Raw genomic sequence first — 16,255 nt, forward strand, 5'->3', positions numbered from 1 at the left:
CTGGCTTTAAAGCTTCAAAGGACAGGCTGACTCTCCTGTTAGGGGCTAATGCAGCTGGTAACTTGAAGTTGAAGCCAGTGCTCACTGACCATTCTGAAAATACTAGGGCCCTTAAGAATTATGCTGAACCTACTCTGCCTGTACTCTATCAAGGGAACAATAAGGCCTGGATGACTGCACATCTGTTTACAGCATAGTTTACTGAATATTTTTAACTCACTGTTGAGATCCACTACTCAGAAAAAAATATCCCTATCAAAATATTATTACTCATTGACGATGCACCTGATCACCCAAGAGCTCTGATGGAGGTGTATCAGGATTTTATTAGTGTTTCCATGCCTGCTAATACAACATTCATTCTGCAGCTCATGGATCAAAGGGTCATTTCAACTTTCAAATTATATGTAAGAAATACATTTTGTAAGGATGTAGCTGCCATAGATAGTGATTCCTCTGATGGATCTGGGCCAAGTAAATTTAAAACCTTCTGGAAAGCATTCATCATTCTAGATGCCATTAAAAACATTCATGATTCATAGGAGGAGGTCAAAACAACATTAGCAAAACTTTGGAAGAAGTGGATTCCAAACCTCAGGAATAACTTTAAGGGGCTTAGGACTTCAGTGGAGGAAGCAACTGCAGATGTGATGGAGATAACAAGAGAACCAGAATTAGAAGTGGAGCCTGAAAATATTGCTGAATTGCTGCAATCTCACGATCAAACTTGAACAGATGAGGAGTTGCTTCTTATGGGTGAGCAAAGAATGTGGTTTCTTGAGATGGAATCTACTCTTGGTGGCGATGTGAACATTGTTGAAATGACAACAAATTATTTAGAACATTCATAAACCTAGCCGATAAAGCAGTGGCAGGGTTTGAGAGGAGTGGCTTCGATTTTGAAGGAAGTTCTCCTGTGGGTAAAATGTTATCAAACACCATCGCATTCTACAGAGAAATCATTCATGAAAGACTCAATTGATGTGACAAACTTTACTGTTGTCTTATTTTAAGAAATTGCCACAGCCACCCCAGACTTCAGCCACCAACTGCCCTGATCACTTAGCAGCCATCAACATCTAGGTAAGACCCTCTACTAGCAAAATGATCATGTCTCATTGAAGGCTCAGATGATAATCAGCATATATTAGCAATATAATATTTTAAAATTAAGATAAATAGTTTTTAAAGATGTACTGCTATTGCACACTTAAAAGGCTACAGTGTAGTATAAACATAAATTTTGTATGCACCTGGGAATCAAAAAAAATTGTATGACTAGCTTTATTGTGACATTCACTTTAATTGCAGTGGTGTGGAACCCAACATGTGATATCTCCAAGTTATGATGGTAAATCAGTTTCCTCGGCCATTCCAATCCTCCCAGTCATAGAGAAATTGTATGTAACCCTCACTCTTTACTCTTTACTTTGGATCCTGTCTTTCTTATTTTTTCTTTTAGTTCCAGCATCAAATGGTCATTTAAATTGGTAGAATAAGTGAACCACTTAGGTTTAGAGGTAAATTAATTTTCATCTGGGTCTGGCAGGTGTCAAAATGTCAGTCTCAGACAATTTAGGGAAACCAAGTAAGATCAGGGTTATCTGATTGATTCTAATCTTCCTGTCCCTGGTTAATCTTTACAATCCATAGAATAGTGTTTATGCCCCGGGGGAACTTATTGAGAGCCAATGTGCTGGGGACAGATTGACAGATGAAGGCTGGATCAGGAGTGTCTTGTCCTTGGTCATCATCTGCCTGTCATAAGGTTTAATCCTCACCACATCTAAGGATATAGACTGTGATTATTACCAGATCACCCTACCATGATATTAATGTCTATCACAAAAATTCACCTTACCAAGATCTGAACCCCAACACCCACTAGCAGCCTGGCAGAGTCTACCACAAAAAAAGAAATAAGGTAGATAGTTAATCCCTCAACTGGTTTCAAAAGGTTTTAGTCATCCAAACTGAGAAACTAGTTACCACTGTAATTTGTATATATGAATGTATGTATGTAAATTTGTATTTCTGTGACATAGTAATGTTAAATAGCAGAATTTATTCTGCACTGAGTTTTCTTTTTTTAAAAATTTATTTATTATACTTTAGGTACTGGGGTACATGTGCTGATCATGCAGGTTTGTTACATAGGTGTACATGTGCCATGGTGGTGGTTTGCTGCATCCATTGCCTCGTCATCTACATTAGGTATTTCTCCTAATGCTACCTCTCCCCAATCCCCCCACCCCCTGCTATTCCTCCCCTAGCCCTCCACTCCCCAGCTGTTGTATGATGTTTTCCTTCCTGTGTCCATATGTTCTCATTGTTCAACACCCATTTATGAGTGAGGACCTGACGTGTTGGGTTTTCTGTTCTTGTGTCAGTTTTTTGAGAATGATAGTTTCCAGTTTCATCCATGTTCCTGCAAAGGACATGAACTAATCCTTTTTTATGGCTGCATAGTATTCCATGGTGTATGCCACATTTTCTTTATCCAGTCTATCATTGATGGGCAGTTGGGCTGGTTCCAAGTCTTTACTATTGTGAATAGTGCTGCAATAAACACACATGTGCATGTGTCTTTACAATAGAATGATTTGTAATCCTTTGGGTATATACCCAGTAATGAGATTGCTGGGTCAAATGGTGTTTCTATTTCTAGATCCTTGAGTAATCACCACACTGTCTTCCACAATGGTTGAATTAATTTACACTCCCACCAACAGTGTAAAAGTGTTCCTATTTCTCCACATCCTCTCCAGCATCTGTTGTCTCCTGATTTTTTAATGATCACCATTCTAACTGGTGTGAGGTGGTATCTCATTGTGGTTTTGATTTGCATTTCTCTAATGACCAGTGATGATGAGCCTTTTTTCATGTTTGTTGGCTGCATAAATGTCTTCTTTTGAAAAGTGTCTGTTCATATCCTTTGCTCCCTTTTGATGTTTTTTTTTTTTTTTCTTGTCAATTTGTTTAAGTTCTCTGTAGATTCTGGATATTAGCCCTTTGTCAGATGGGTTGATTGCAAAATTTTTTTCTCATTTTGTTGGTTGCCAATTCACTCTATTGGTAGTTTCTTTTGCTGTGCAGAAGCTCTTAAGTTTAATTAGATCCCATTTGTCTATTTTAGCTTTTATTGCCATTGCTTTTGGTGTTTTAGTCATGAAGCCCTTGCCCATGCCTATGTCCTGAATGGTATTGCCTAGGTTTTCTTCTAGAGTTTTTATGGTGTTAGGCCTCATGTTGAAATCTTTAATCCATCTAGAGTTAATTTTTGTATAAGGTGTAAGGAAGGGATCCAGTTTCAGCTTTCTGCATATGACTAGCCAGTTTTTCCAACACCATTTATTAAATAGGGAATCCTTTCCCCATTGCTTGTTTTTGTCAGGTTTGTCAAAGATCAGATGATTGTAGTTGAGTGGCGTTCTCTCTGAGACCTCTGTTCTGTTCCATTGGTCTATATTCCTGTTTTGGTACCAGAGCCATGCTGTTTTGATTACAGTAGCCTTGAAATATAGTTTGAAGTCTTTGTTTTCTTATTAGTAAGTCCAGTTTTCCTATAACCTTTCTTCCTTTGGATGGCTAGACAAAACCATAATTTAGTTCTCAAGAGAGGGCAGAACACAGGAAAAGAAAATAAAATTCATGGCTTTTGAGTAACAATTCATTACTTTTCAGAGCACGAAATCCATAATGATAATAAACAATGAATTGGCTCAGTGAGAAGTAGTTCTTCCTCCCTCTGGACTAAAGATACAGGCTGTAAGAAAACAAGTAGAAAGAGTAAGATTGCAAAGACCATAGGTGTGTCCCTCAGTAGGGATCCTGTATCCTTCCCTTTGAATAAAAGAGGACAGAAAATATAATCCTAGGTGCTTTAGAGAGTTCATGAACAGATGAAACTGTTTCTCCCTTCCAAAGAACACAGAAAATCTTATAATACCCTTTCCCTTCAGCTCATGGCATTATGCATGGAATAAGGGCAGGAATAGAAGCAGCTGTAGAGGGGGTTGGAAGAAGAGTTCAAGGGTACATTCTGCCTCTGGCTCTGCCCTTTATCAGTGACTTTGGGCAAATTACTTAATCTATCTTTCTATTGGGCAGGGTTGTTGGTATTGGTTTGTGTTCGTTAAAGCATGCTATCAACTCAGATCTCAGAATTATAAGCCATATTACATACAGAAAACACCAAAATGGATTACTCACATTAAATATATATATATATATGGGTGTTGAACAATGAGAACACATGGACACAGGGAGGGGAGCACTACACACTGGGGTCTGTTGGGGGGAAATAGGGGAGGGACAGCGGGGCGTGGGGAGTTGGGGAGAGATAGCATGGGGAGAAATGCCAGATATAGGTGAAGGGGAGGAAGGCAGCAAATCACACTGTCACGTGTGTACCTATGCAACAATCTCACATGTTCTTCACATGTACCCCAAAACCTAAAATGCAATAAAAATATATATATATGTGTGTATATATATTTGTGAATGTAATGTATATCATATATATATGTATATATATGTATAGAAAGAGAGAGAGAGTTGTAGACATATTTAGTCTGAGTTCTTAATTACAGACTGAATTTTAATGAGCTGGTTGTGATCAGAAATAAAAATTACAAAAAAATGGATTGCTGGAATAGAAATCAATGTGACTAAGTCACCTCTTCATCCAACTAGAGGCATTCTTAAATCAAGTGTAGGTGGCCTTTTCATTCAAAAATTTGTGTCACCATTTCTTCTATTATAGCAAACATATATTGAATTACTCCCAGGTACCAGGTTTGGAAACTCAGTGAATGGTAACTTTACTAGTACAACATGAATAAGTACCTTTCCTGAGTTGCCCTAAAAAGAAACTTAGATTGTTAGGAACTGAACAGCTGTCAGATGCTGTGCTTCAGTGGGCCCAGCATGATGAAGTGCCAATGAGGAGGGACAAGAATAAGATAGCCTACGGAAGCCGAGGCTACCCATAGAGAAGATAAAATGTCAACACAAACCAAAGCCCGAACTTTAAATTTGATATTCAGAGTAGCTGCCACGTATGCCACTTATACCTGATTGAGTTTCAGTTTTTCAATGGAGCACTGACTGCTTATGGCATGTATGAAAAATTGGCACACCTCAAAGGGTTGCTAGTGGACCTCAAACCCATTATTTGCATATGAGGAATCTGAGGCACTGGCAGGTGAAGTGACCACCCAGACTGTGTGCCAGGGAATAGTAAAGCCAGCACTAAAAGTGGACATCCCTGTTTCTAATGCAGTGATTTTCCCACCACTTTTAGCCCTGGCTACCTACTAATGGGTTGCTCTCATGACATACTAACGTGAATGTGATCTTACCAAAACAGTAAGTCAGATTTTATTTTGAAGATCTATTTAGCTCAAGGGTTGTCATATTTAGTGATGCAAAGTAAAGATAAATAAATTTTAGGGAGGAGGTAAATAAATTGTGAATACATTTCCAAATCTGCTGGAAGATGAAAACTCAGCTATTTTTGTTATCCTTGGTTCAGACTTTTCTGCTCCTACAAAAAAAATTGGTGAGTTGAGCTGTATTGGCTTTGGCATTTTTTCAATGGGGTTCTTTCATTTTGCAGAAGACCTCATTTATTCCTAGCTCTCACTGCTCCCAGGGGGTTGGAAACTCAGCCAGGGCATTTGATTTATATAATTAGCCTTTCGTGAGTATGGATGGCCTCTCGCTCCAGCATGAAGTGAGGTGAATCTGAGGAAAAACACTCTTCCTTTATCCTTCTTTCTGCCCTCCCTCCCAACTCTCGTTCTCATTTGTAACCTGATTTACCAGGGAAAGCAATGATTCTGCAATCCAGTGTGATCTCACCCTGTCAGAGCTCTCAGCCAGAAAGACTTAGAGCCCATCAATTTCATAATAATGGGTGAATAATGATGGTCTCTTTGGTATTGCTCTCACCCAAATCCCCATTTAAAGAGGGCGACTGGAAGGACAAAGGCTAGTGTTTCAGAAGGGCAGATTTAGGATAGATCAGCCATGGAAATCAGCATTGGCTCACATGTCCAGGACCTAATGAGAACCTGGCAGTGGCCCAAAAGGAGTTGAATCCACTTTGCCTCTGCATTCTAGTCCCTGTTTGGGTTCTTTTCATGAGAATCTGTAGAATTATAAGGGGAGGAGGTGAGGAAGCAGTGCAGGGAGAGAGCAATCTCAAGACTATTTGCTACAGATTCATCTCCAGTGTCCTTCTTATTACAGTCACAATGGATAGAATCTCCGATTCTTCTATGAGGAATTCTTCCACACTTTTCTATGTCCTATTTTGTAATTTTTGGAGATGCCCAATTTCCCTGCTCCAGGTGGTGGTAACTCTGTGTACTTGAAGTCCATAAGATTGTCAGTTGATTTGAGCTCATTTGAATTTGCCTATCTGATTGTCAGCCTCTTTATCTTTTTCCAATCATAATACATCATCTTCTTCATGCATATTCTTATATTCCTGAAATCTGACAGTCCTAGAAAATGTAGTCAGAGAGTGTCAGTAGAGATGAAATAAGAGGAAAAGTGCAAAAAGATATTTAGGACTAATGCCGCATATCCTGATGAAATAATTTCAAAATCTATTTGAAAGTAGCTAGAATATATATGTCAGTGAGGAAGTAGGGGAACTTTATTTTCTGCAGGAACAATCTTTATCCAGCCATAATGGTGTAGATGATGTCCTTTTGGTAAAAGGAGAATAGTTCGAAAAGTGATAGAAACAGCTTCTTGCCCAACCATACTTGATCTGAAGCATGTGGTGATTACTCTGATTCATATGGAATGAAAATGCTTTGGAGTACTAATCTCAGAGCCAGGTTTCATAGGATAAAAACAAAACAGGTTTTCAGATATGATTAATTAGTTAAAGAATGCTTACATCTTGTGGGGGAGGGGGAAGGATGTTGAATGCTATAGAATTATTGAGCTCTACTTAGTTTTGAGGTTGATCTGAATTTAGTGCTGATTTTCATATTTTAATCTCTAACATTCTCAAACTGAGTGGGTATACTCTGTGTGTGTCAGCCTCTGTGTTGTTATCAAGTTGGTTGAACCTGAGGACATTGGCCAGTCTGATTTGAATCACTCATGTTGTAGTTTGGTTCTGAGCACAGTGAATTGCTCAACCATGCTTGTTAAAATACAGATGGACTGCACGAATGGTCTAAATATGGCCGGTATAACTTTCTTTCTCATATATAAAATAATTTCCTTTAGATGAGTGTTGGGCTTTATGAAAGTTCTCAGTTCCCAACTCTTAGCAAGTGTCCTTTTTCTGTCAGCTCCTAAACAGTGTCACCAGGATGCTTAAAGAAGACAAGCTCAGGGGTTCTGTGGCTTTTCCCTTTTGCTTCTCCTCTAGGTGCGTACCTTTGTTTTAAGAAGATGTAAAACAGGTAGTGGGCGTTCATTTTTGAAGCTATTAGCCCCCTTATACATAACTTAGTTTGGAGAGATGTGCAATGCTGCTTTTCGTTTTCTGCATTTTTATTTTTGAGAACTTGCAGCTTGCATTCCACATGACTTCCTCACTCCTCTCCATTTTTTTCCTTGGCATTCCTTCTCTTTTGCCCTCCCTGTTTTTCAGTTCTCTTTTTAGGCAGTAAAGCTTTCTTCTTCATCTCCTGCTTATTGATGAATGAGTTTCATTCATCTTTTTTTCTCTCCTTTTTTTTTGATGGGGAGGGGGAGCGGGTGGTCTATGAATAGCTATAGACTTTGCCTGCTCCCATTTTTCCACTTGGCTATTCAGTTCCATGGAGACAGAAAGTGGAAGAGAGCAGCAGGGTGGGAGGCACCGGGGTCAGAGGTCAAGAGTGGCCACCTTTTGAATTAAAGCTTCTGATTTCCACTGTGGATAACATATTGTAACCCAAAGTAACTGTGCAAGTACTTGGCTGTCAGAAGGCTCAAAGCAAAGGGAAGGAGGAGAAAAAGAAGAGAAGATCAGAGAAAACGAGAAGAATGTAAATCTTGGGGTCAGTTAACAATATTTGCAGTGTTTTTTAAGATTGTGTTTAGTAACTCCATATGGGAGTCATTATTCTTTGAACCACGCTGCCTAACTTCTCAAGCGTTGGACTGAAATACATTGTGCAATCTAGGTACAGAAGATTGCAGCTTTTCCACCTTATACACAACTTTATTTAAAACAATTTAATCACGTGGCAAACTATTGTACAACATCAAATCTTTTTTGTTGGGGAGAATGTTACATATGCAATTTATTGTCACTTCTTACAGACTTTGCAGGACCAGCACTGAAGAGGCTATTTGTATCCTCTTGGGCATTACATATGAACTTAAGCTTAGCTGATTTAGTGTCGTAGTATTTGTCTCATAGTTAAACCGCCAGAAATTCTATAGAAGCAGTCAATGAATGAAATTGGTTTGCCTTTTCAGACTAATTTGTGCTGTTTAACACCCTAAATATAATTTTGATGAGAAATGGATTAACATCAGAATCAAATTATAATTTTTCTACTGATTTTTAAGGGCTGACTCTCTATTTTATTTGTGTTTATGCCAATTACACAGACATCTACAGTATTTAATAACTGTATGTAGAAACTGTAAGTGATGAAGAAAGAAAATGTAATTTTTTTTATATCTTAAGCACTTTTATATGCTAGGATAGTACTTGATTTATATCAAATAATCTCAATACAAATCGGGAGTCACACTAAGAGAAGTCTCAGGTGTTTAGGCTTCTAATTTTGTCTGCAGAAGGATTCCATAATAATAGTAATTATAATCTGACTGAATCCTAAAATACAGTGATTCAACTTGAGTCTACAATAAAATAAAAGGATGTTACATAGAAGAGTTCTTTTCAAATTGTGTAGCTCATCAGAATTACTTGGGACATAAAATTTTTCTTGCTGGGTCTCATAACTGGTGATTCAGATGTGGAACTTATTTGTAAACTACTGTCACAGGGAATAAATCTTGCAAGTAAACTCTTCAAGTCTGAAACACATAGTAGAATTTAGAGCCATATACAATAAAATTCCATTATGACATCAACAACAACAAAAAATATAGTGAGAATGTTGTAAAACAAAACATTTTCATGTCTCATGCAGCTGGCCCATAGAAACAGTGCCTTATTGATATGATTACAATAAATACCATACAATGAACAAACATGAACATCAAGTGCTTTCTTTTTGAGACCATACAAGTAATAGTTATTGTTTGATGAAGGAACTAAATTGCATACAGCTTACATTGAGAATAGGGAAAGCAGAGCTGAACCGATATACTTTTGAGTTATTTTGAGCTATTTATGCAACTCTGTTCTACCATTAAATGGCACATCCTATGTGTTCCAATCACCCCCCTACACAAGAAAATGAGATAATTCAAATGTAAATGGCTTAAAATTATTAAAGCAGCAGATAAGTATAAGATGGAGTCCACTATTACATTGTTCTGAACAAAATTTCACTACAATGACAGCATCAACAATATTGGACATCTTCTGACATTCCTTGCCTAAAATATCAACCTGGAAAACATGCCCAGAGAGTGGAGAGAAGGGCACTGATAGTCCCATAAAACTCCTTGTGATATTTGGGGTATAAGTTGGTAATAAACCCAATTCTTTTGCATCCATTTCTGATTTCCTTTCTTCATTGCTTTATCTAATCTTTCCTTCTGATTTTTTTTTTGTTCCTTGAATTTTGGCTGATTGCTAGAACTGCTTATTTTTATTTTAAAAGCAACCACATTCTTCCTTTTACCAGTAGTTAAATATCATGTTACCATACTGACAACGTTCATGCAATTTGGCAACTAGGACTTAGAGGACATGGTATGTTGCCTCTGTTTTGTTTCTTACTGCTGTGTCGAATGTTTGATGGCATTTAGCTTCTCTGAGGATTAGGTTTCATGTCTGGAAGATGGGGCCAGTACAAGCTCCCCTGCAAACTTCACAAAACAGTTGGGATCAAATATGATAATATGCACAACATCTTTGTAAGTCATGAATTACTATATAAATATAGAGGGTTTACTTTATTTCTTTACTAAACTGATTTATTTTAAATCTCCAGATAATTTTTATTTTATACGGAAATAACTGTTAATTCTATTGATTTCTTGAAAAGAGTGCTTTTAAGATTTATTGTTGAAAAACAATAACAAAAATAGTTACTAGAACCCTTAAGGAACATAAACTAACACTTTAATTACTATCCTGAATTTTTGACAGGTAAGAGTCAAGAGGTTCACAGTTACCTCTACTTAGCTAGATCTTGGTCTTCAAATGATAAGATATATTTTTAAATTTTTACATTAATTAAAAAGCAAACAGAGCAGAATAAAACATAGTTTTTGTACTGAGTTCAGAGAACAAGCAAACTGTTAGCATGTTTGAGTTTTTGTTTGTTTGTTTTAATCTGAGTTCGCAGAGTCCTGCTCATTCTACATCTATACATGAGCTCATTGGTACTTTCCATGAGAATCCAACATTTAAGCTTCTGTTCTGCATGGTGTTCTGGACTGGATAGCTTTGCTCTACATTTTTTTTTTTTTTTGACTTCATATACACAATTTCTCAGCCTGTCTTGTCATCCTAGGGCAAAGCTATGGACCCTTTTAGTTGTTACTACACTCTCTGAATTGACCAAATATTGCTCATTATTCCTCTCTCTTAAAACATCCAGTCCAATCTTTATATGAGCCGGTTCACCTGTCATAGTTGTTCACAATGACAACTCTCACTGCTGTCTCCTTCCTGATGGATTTGTGAGCATTTACACTAAATGTGCTGTGAGCAGCCTACTCGTCTACAACATCCAGTGGTCTTTACAGCGCCCTTGGGTTGTTCCTGGTCACCTGGGGACCTCTCTTTTCTGGATTCTCCCCATGTCAGTCTTCCCTATAGTCCTGCTTTAGTTTCTCATGCAACTCCATTCCCCACATTGCCTGTTTTATTTTTCGCTCTAACACATAGTGCAAATTGTTTAGGAGACTCTAGTCATGTAAGGATGTTGTTTTCAGAAGCTACATTTTACTAAATACTGTATTACACTCTTTATATGTTTTCTCTCTAGAACCTAGGCCTGACTTCTTTGTAATTACCCAAACTATCCTTTAAGAGCCTAGTTGGAAAACGTTAAGAATGGGGAATGAATGAGAATTCAGCTTCAGGTACAGGTGAAGGATTAAAACATAAAAGAGCTGATCCCCAAAAAGATGGCAAGAGTAGGTTAAGTGAACTTTGTACCATATCCAGAATGAGATTTCGAAAATGGAAACTTCAGCTGGTCAAGGTAATACTCGGAAATTGCAGTTAATGGTTCTTTCGGGCTGAAGCAAGTGGAGTCAGGAAAAACTCAAAGCCCTGTGAAGAGAATTTGTGATATAGAGGAGATATGTCTTGATAAATATCCATAAAAATAAATTCATGAAGAACTAATCAAAGCTGTGTGAGGATCATTTGAGACATACAGGAGATATGCCTTTGTGTTGTTACTAGGGGAGTTTGTTCTGCAAACTCCCATAGCCCCTCCTTATTGTTTGGGAGACCCCCTGTGCTGAGTAGGTCTGCCAGTTCCAAGCACCTTTTTGTCTCTAGTATTAGATTAGCTAATATCTGCTCATGTCTTCCAAATTCAGCAGGCTTCACTGTCTCTGAAGAACTCCTTAATTCACCTCTGACTCCCAAGGAAGAGTTAGGTTCTTGCTTCTGTCTCTTTCCATAATGCCCCAACATCCTCTCTGCTATTGTCAACTTGTTTGTCAGTTTCTTCTGCCAGGCTGTGATCTTTGAGGGCAGGCACCACACCGTGTTTTGCTAGGTCTCTGATCCCTAGCGCCTGGGCTGACACCTACAAAGCACTTGATAAATATCCATAAGAATGAATGCATGAAGAACTAAAAAAAAATTAAGTTCATATGAAATAGCTGATGAATTTTTATGCTCCTCAAATTATGCTGGTAGAATCAACCACCTGTGCCTTAGGCCCTAAGGCCACTCTGATAGTCACAAAATTCTGAGTCAAATGCAGTAAAAGATATGAAAATGTTTACATTGTGAATTTTAATGTAATACCAATGTTCCATCCACCTACTTGTTCATCTATTTATCATCTATCTACCTACTGAGAAAGAGAGGTTAGTGTTCTAGAGAGAGAAGCAACATTGCTCCTGTGGAGAGTCAGGCACTCATCTCGGGCTTTTCTTCCTTGTGTGCTTAGCCCAAAGGCTTGGGATAAAAGGCCATGGCTCTCCATGAAAGAATTTTACACCTAGACCCAATGAAGGGGACTTTTGAGTATTTGGCATGTAGGAGGATTTGGGTCTTCCCTGGTTTTTTAAATGAGTGATGCCTCTTACTTGGGGGCTACCATGATTCTACGGTCAGGGCAGGGTCTCTGGCAAAGAGTTAGATTTTAATTCTTCAGGGCTGATTCTCAGGCACAGAAACAAAAACCAGGAGTGTACAATCAGAAGAGATAAAGATGTTTGTCTCTTTCACAAGGGCAGGCACAGGGGTGAGGAGTCAGGGGAGGATGTGTTGAAGGTTAAAGCTTGTACATTTGAGGGAGGTGTGTCTTTCATACCAGAGCATGGCTTTTAGTAATACTGGCACTTTCTGCCTCCTCTTTGGAAATAACTGCCCATCATATTTGGTGATATCATCAGGAAGACTTCTTTTTATTCTGCACCGTGCCATTAAATGTCCTCAGAGGGGGCTACCATGGGGACCTTATGGTGAGTAGCACAGCACTGCCTACTTCAAGCCCTAGCTCTGTTCCTGATGGTAAACCTGGCTTAATGACTGGATCTTTCTAAAACTCACTTTTCCCATTTGGAAAATGGAAACTAAGTCATCCCCTAATGGAGTGATGGTAAAATTAACTGAGATACAAGCATATAAAACATTTGCCCAAAGCCAAAAAGAATAACCACCACCATGGACAACAGCAAAATCCAGTTAATGTTAGCTATGATCGTTGGGAGTTTTGTTGTAGTTAGACAGCATTCATTTTAGGCACCGGATGCGTAAGGAACAGGCAGGGAAAGGCCAGGGAAGACCCAAATCCTCATACATGCCAAATACTCAAAAGTCCTCCTCATTGGATTTAGGTTTAAGATTCTTTCATGGAGATCCCATGGCCTTTTATCCCAAGTCTTTAGGTTAAGCACACTAGGAAGAAAAGTCCAAGAGGAAGTGGCTGCCCCTCCATGGAAGCAATGTGGCTTCTTAAAGAACACGACCCTGGGAACTCCCAAAGGCTGGAGATAGGGCTAGGTATATTAAAGATGAACAGTATTCTGACTGTGAATACGAAATGCCCACAGAGGTATAGCATGGATCCATAGAGGAAGTATGTGGGAATGCTCAGTGCAATTTTTCATTAAACTCCAGGGGTAATGAATATTTTCTTTGCTATTGGTACTTAACAAAACATTCTTTAGTGTGTTCAATTGCTTCCAATTAGTCCAAAGCTCACCAAGTCTTTCCTGGAACTGATTCTCACAATGAATCTAGCCCCAGCTCGGTGCTATTAACCAGGCCTAAAGCCATGTGATTTCTCCAAATCTCTGGCTATATTATAGATCTTACTCTATTTCTTTGCTTGCAAGCTGAATTTTGGATGAGAAACCAAAACAGAGTTACTTTTTTGAAATTCCTGGCAGGAAACCTTAACCCCTGCAGAGAGGTGGTGCCAAGAGCAAAGGGAGTTGACAGAGTTGGATGCTTCCTGCTATTTTGGGCAGGAAGGCAGGAAATAGTCCTGCTTTACAATAATTATAGGCAACAGAGCTAGGAATAAAGCAGAGCCTCTATGGAAACAATCTGTTCTCAATATGGTGTGCTGAGCCACCAAGAGTGTGCACAGAATTTTGACCAGATCTCACTGTGTCTCAGTGACCAGCCACCCAGTGCCCATGCATTTTTTAACATGAATTATAAGAGATTTATAACTCTTTAGTTATTTATATGTTAAAACCTGTGGAAGGATTAGAAGATTTGAAAAAAAAATAAATGTTCACATTAGAGAAAATACTATATTAAATAGCCAGGACTCATTTTTCTGTTTAATATTTAATCAGAAACTCAGTCAACTTTTGGACAGTTTCAGGTCAATATTTGGCTAAGTTAAAAGAAGAAGAAAATCTAGAGCATATTTACTGAACTAATGAATACAGAGTTGAGGATTAGTTCAATCAGAATTTAATCAAAATTTGGATTAATACAAACCTCAGGATTGACAAAAATTCAAGATTAGAAACAATAATGTTTTTTTACTTAAGAATCCTTACAGGCTCTTAAAGTTGCGTGTAGATCTATGTCTTATCAATTCTTGCTCCTTAATCCTTGACCCAGGTGCTTTATGTTGGGACTCAGTAGGACAGCGTCTGGTCACTATATTCGCAGAGTGAGCTTTTTCTGTCATGTGGACAATAAGAGATAGATACAGCGCACACTTGTGACAGGGTTAGTGGGTGCAGACAGTAATCAGCGCCTGTAAACATTCCCCTTTCCTGCCCACCATGGAAAGCTTCTAGCCCCTTGGGTATCCTCTTGATCTAGCTTACCAGCTCTTCTGGATATCTTCTGTTTGCACCTCCAGCTCTACTCTCCTACCGCCTTTATTCTGCTCTGACTACCAGAAGGCTGACCTTCATGGAAAATCAATCATGGCTTCTGCCTTGCTTTAGCCTATGGAGGAACCGTCACGAATTCGAAGTGTTGGCTAAGAGCGCACCTGGGCTGCTTATTTCTCTCCCTCACTGCCTGGTTTTGTTGTTGCTGTTGTTGTTATTGTATGTATTTAGAGGTTGTTCCACAGGCTGCTCTCTCCTTCTCTCTGTAGGTTCTGACAGTGACCCATTCTAGTTTCCACCTCAGATCTAAAGGTGGTAAACCTTTTTTTGTTGCTCATCTCAGTATGTTCCAACATCTCTCCTTGGTGTTCCTTAACTCCTCTCATGCAATTTTAAATAATGCATTCATGAAATTGTCCTCAGTGCATCCATTTGAGTATGCCATCTGCTTCCTGCTGAGACTCTTCTTCCAGTGCTGCTATGTAAAATCTCCATTCCATTTAGACAGGTTTACTCATGGTGTCTTAGATATCCACAGTGGCTTCCCCACCTCCACATATGTAATGCCCTATACCCCTTTATCCCACGGACTATAACCAAACGAAATCTAACTATGCTTATGTGACTTAAATGGTGGTACAGGTTCTTTGGAAAAAAGTGCTATTTTATAACATGTCTTATTTTTTAAAGTATTTTAGTCAGCATTATTTTATCTGTCCATATCTTATGCAAGCTTCTTTGGGCAAAGTCTGTTTCTTTCCATTTTATGCATTTTTATGTGGCATCAACCTCTTTGCCATACACATTGGAACATGTATTTGCTGATTTAAATTAGCTCTGATTTGGAAGACTTTTTGAATCTTTTGTGCATTCAAGTAAGCACAAAATAGCTCAACTTTCCACAGTATAACAAATTTCCCAGACAACTATAAGCATAACCTACATCTACATAGGACTTCTTAGGCCATCCAATCTGCCCCGATTTTGGGGGTTTGGTGGAGAGCCAGGAATGTTAGGATCAGCTCCGATCCTCGGAAACATAATGGAGCCTCTGTGTTTCACTAGTGTGCAATTATGGGCTAAGTGGTGTGGTGCCTGGTATTGCTAAGCCAGAAATTGTACAGAGTCCCCTCTGTTTCAACAAGCTTCAACTTATGCAGTGTGAAATCAGAGTTCTCCTCTCCACCCCTGCCACCACAGAAATCCCCAAACAATTGGCCACAATATAAATAGGGTGAGGGGTTTATTTTTAATCGGTAGTTTTTAAATGAAGCCTACAAGAGAATACTCATTGGAAAGGCAAATAATACCAAAGTGACCTCCTGGCATCTGGCAATTGGTAGAGATGTGAGCTCCAAAACCAAGTTGTCTCTACTCTTTCTCCCGCCTTCTCTCTAGTTCCCCATTCCTTTAACTCTCTTCTTCTTTTGTCAACCTTTCTATTTATACGTTAGTAGTTTAATGTTTCTGTTTGGATTTTTCTTGGTTTTGGAATTTCCCCAGGAGTATGGTATTTTAATCCTAACTCATAATTTTTCTTGATTGCTTACAGAAGTATTTATTATCATGATTATTATAAATGATGATAATGGCAGTATGGTTTACAGCTTATCAGATAATTTCACATGTTTATCTCACTTGCTACAATTCTGTC

General features: G+C 38.5%; 1 protein-coding gene across 2 annotated transcripts in view; it reads left to right on the forward strand.

The window, feature by feature from the left end:
- PTN (pleiotrophin) overlaps window positions 1-16,255 on the forward strand; it is a 114,721-nt gene that overhangs the window by 32,547 nt on the left and 65,919 nt on the right. Inside the window, exon 1 of one of the 2 annotated variants that reach the window (XM_012465710.3) lies at window positions 7,997-8,015. The exons of the other annotated variant lie outside the window; for it this stretch is intronic. The gene's annotated coding sequence lies outside the window, so the exon portion shown is untranslated. Of the gene's footprint in view, window positions 1-7,996; window positions 8,016-16,255 lie in introns of those variants that run through there. 2 annotated transcript variants of the gene reach the window in all.

This window comes from Aotus nancymaae, unplaced genomic scaffold (assembly GCF_030222135.1).
Source record: "Aotus nancymaae isolate 86718 unplaced genomic scaffold, 86718_ANA_hifiasm-v0.15.2.pri h1tg000002l, whole genome shotgun sequence".
In the NCBI taxonomy this organism is placed as follows: domain Eukaryota; kingdom Metazoa; phylum Chordata; class Mammalia; order Primates; family Aotidae; genus Aotus; species Aotus nancymaae.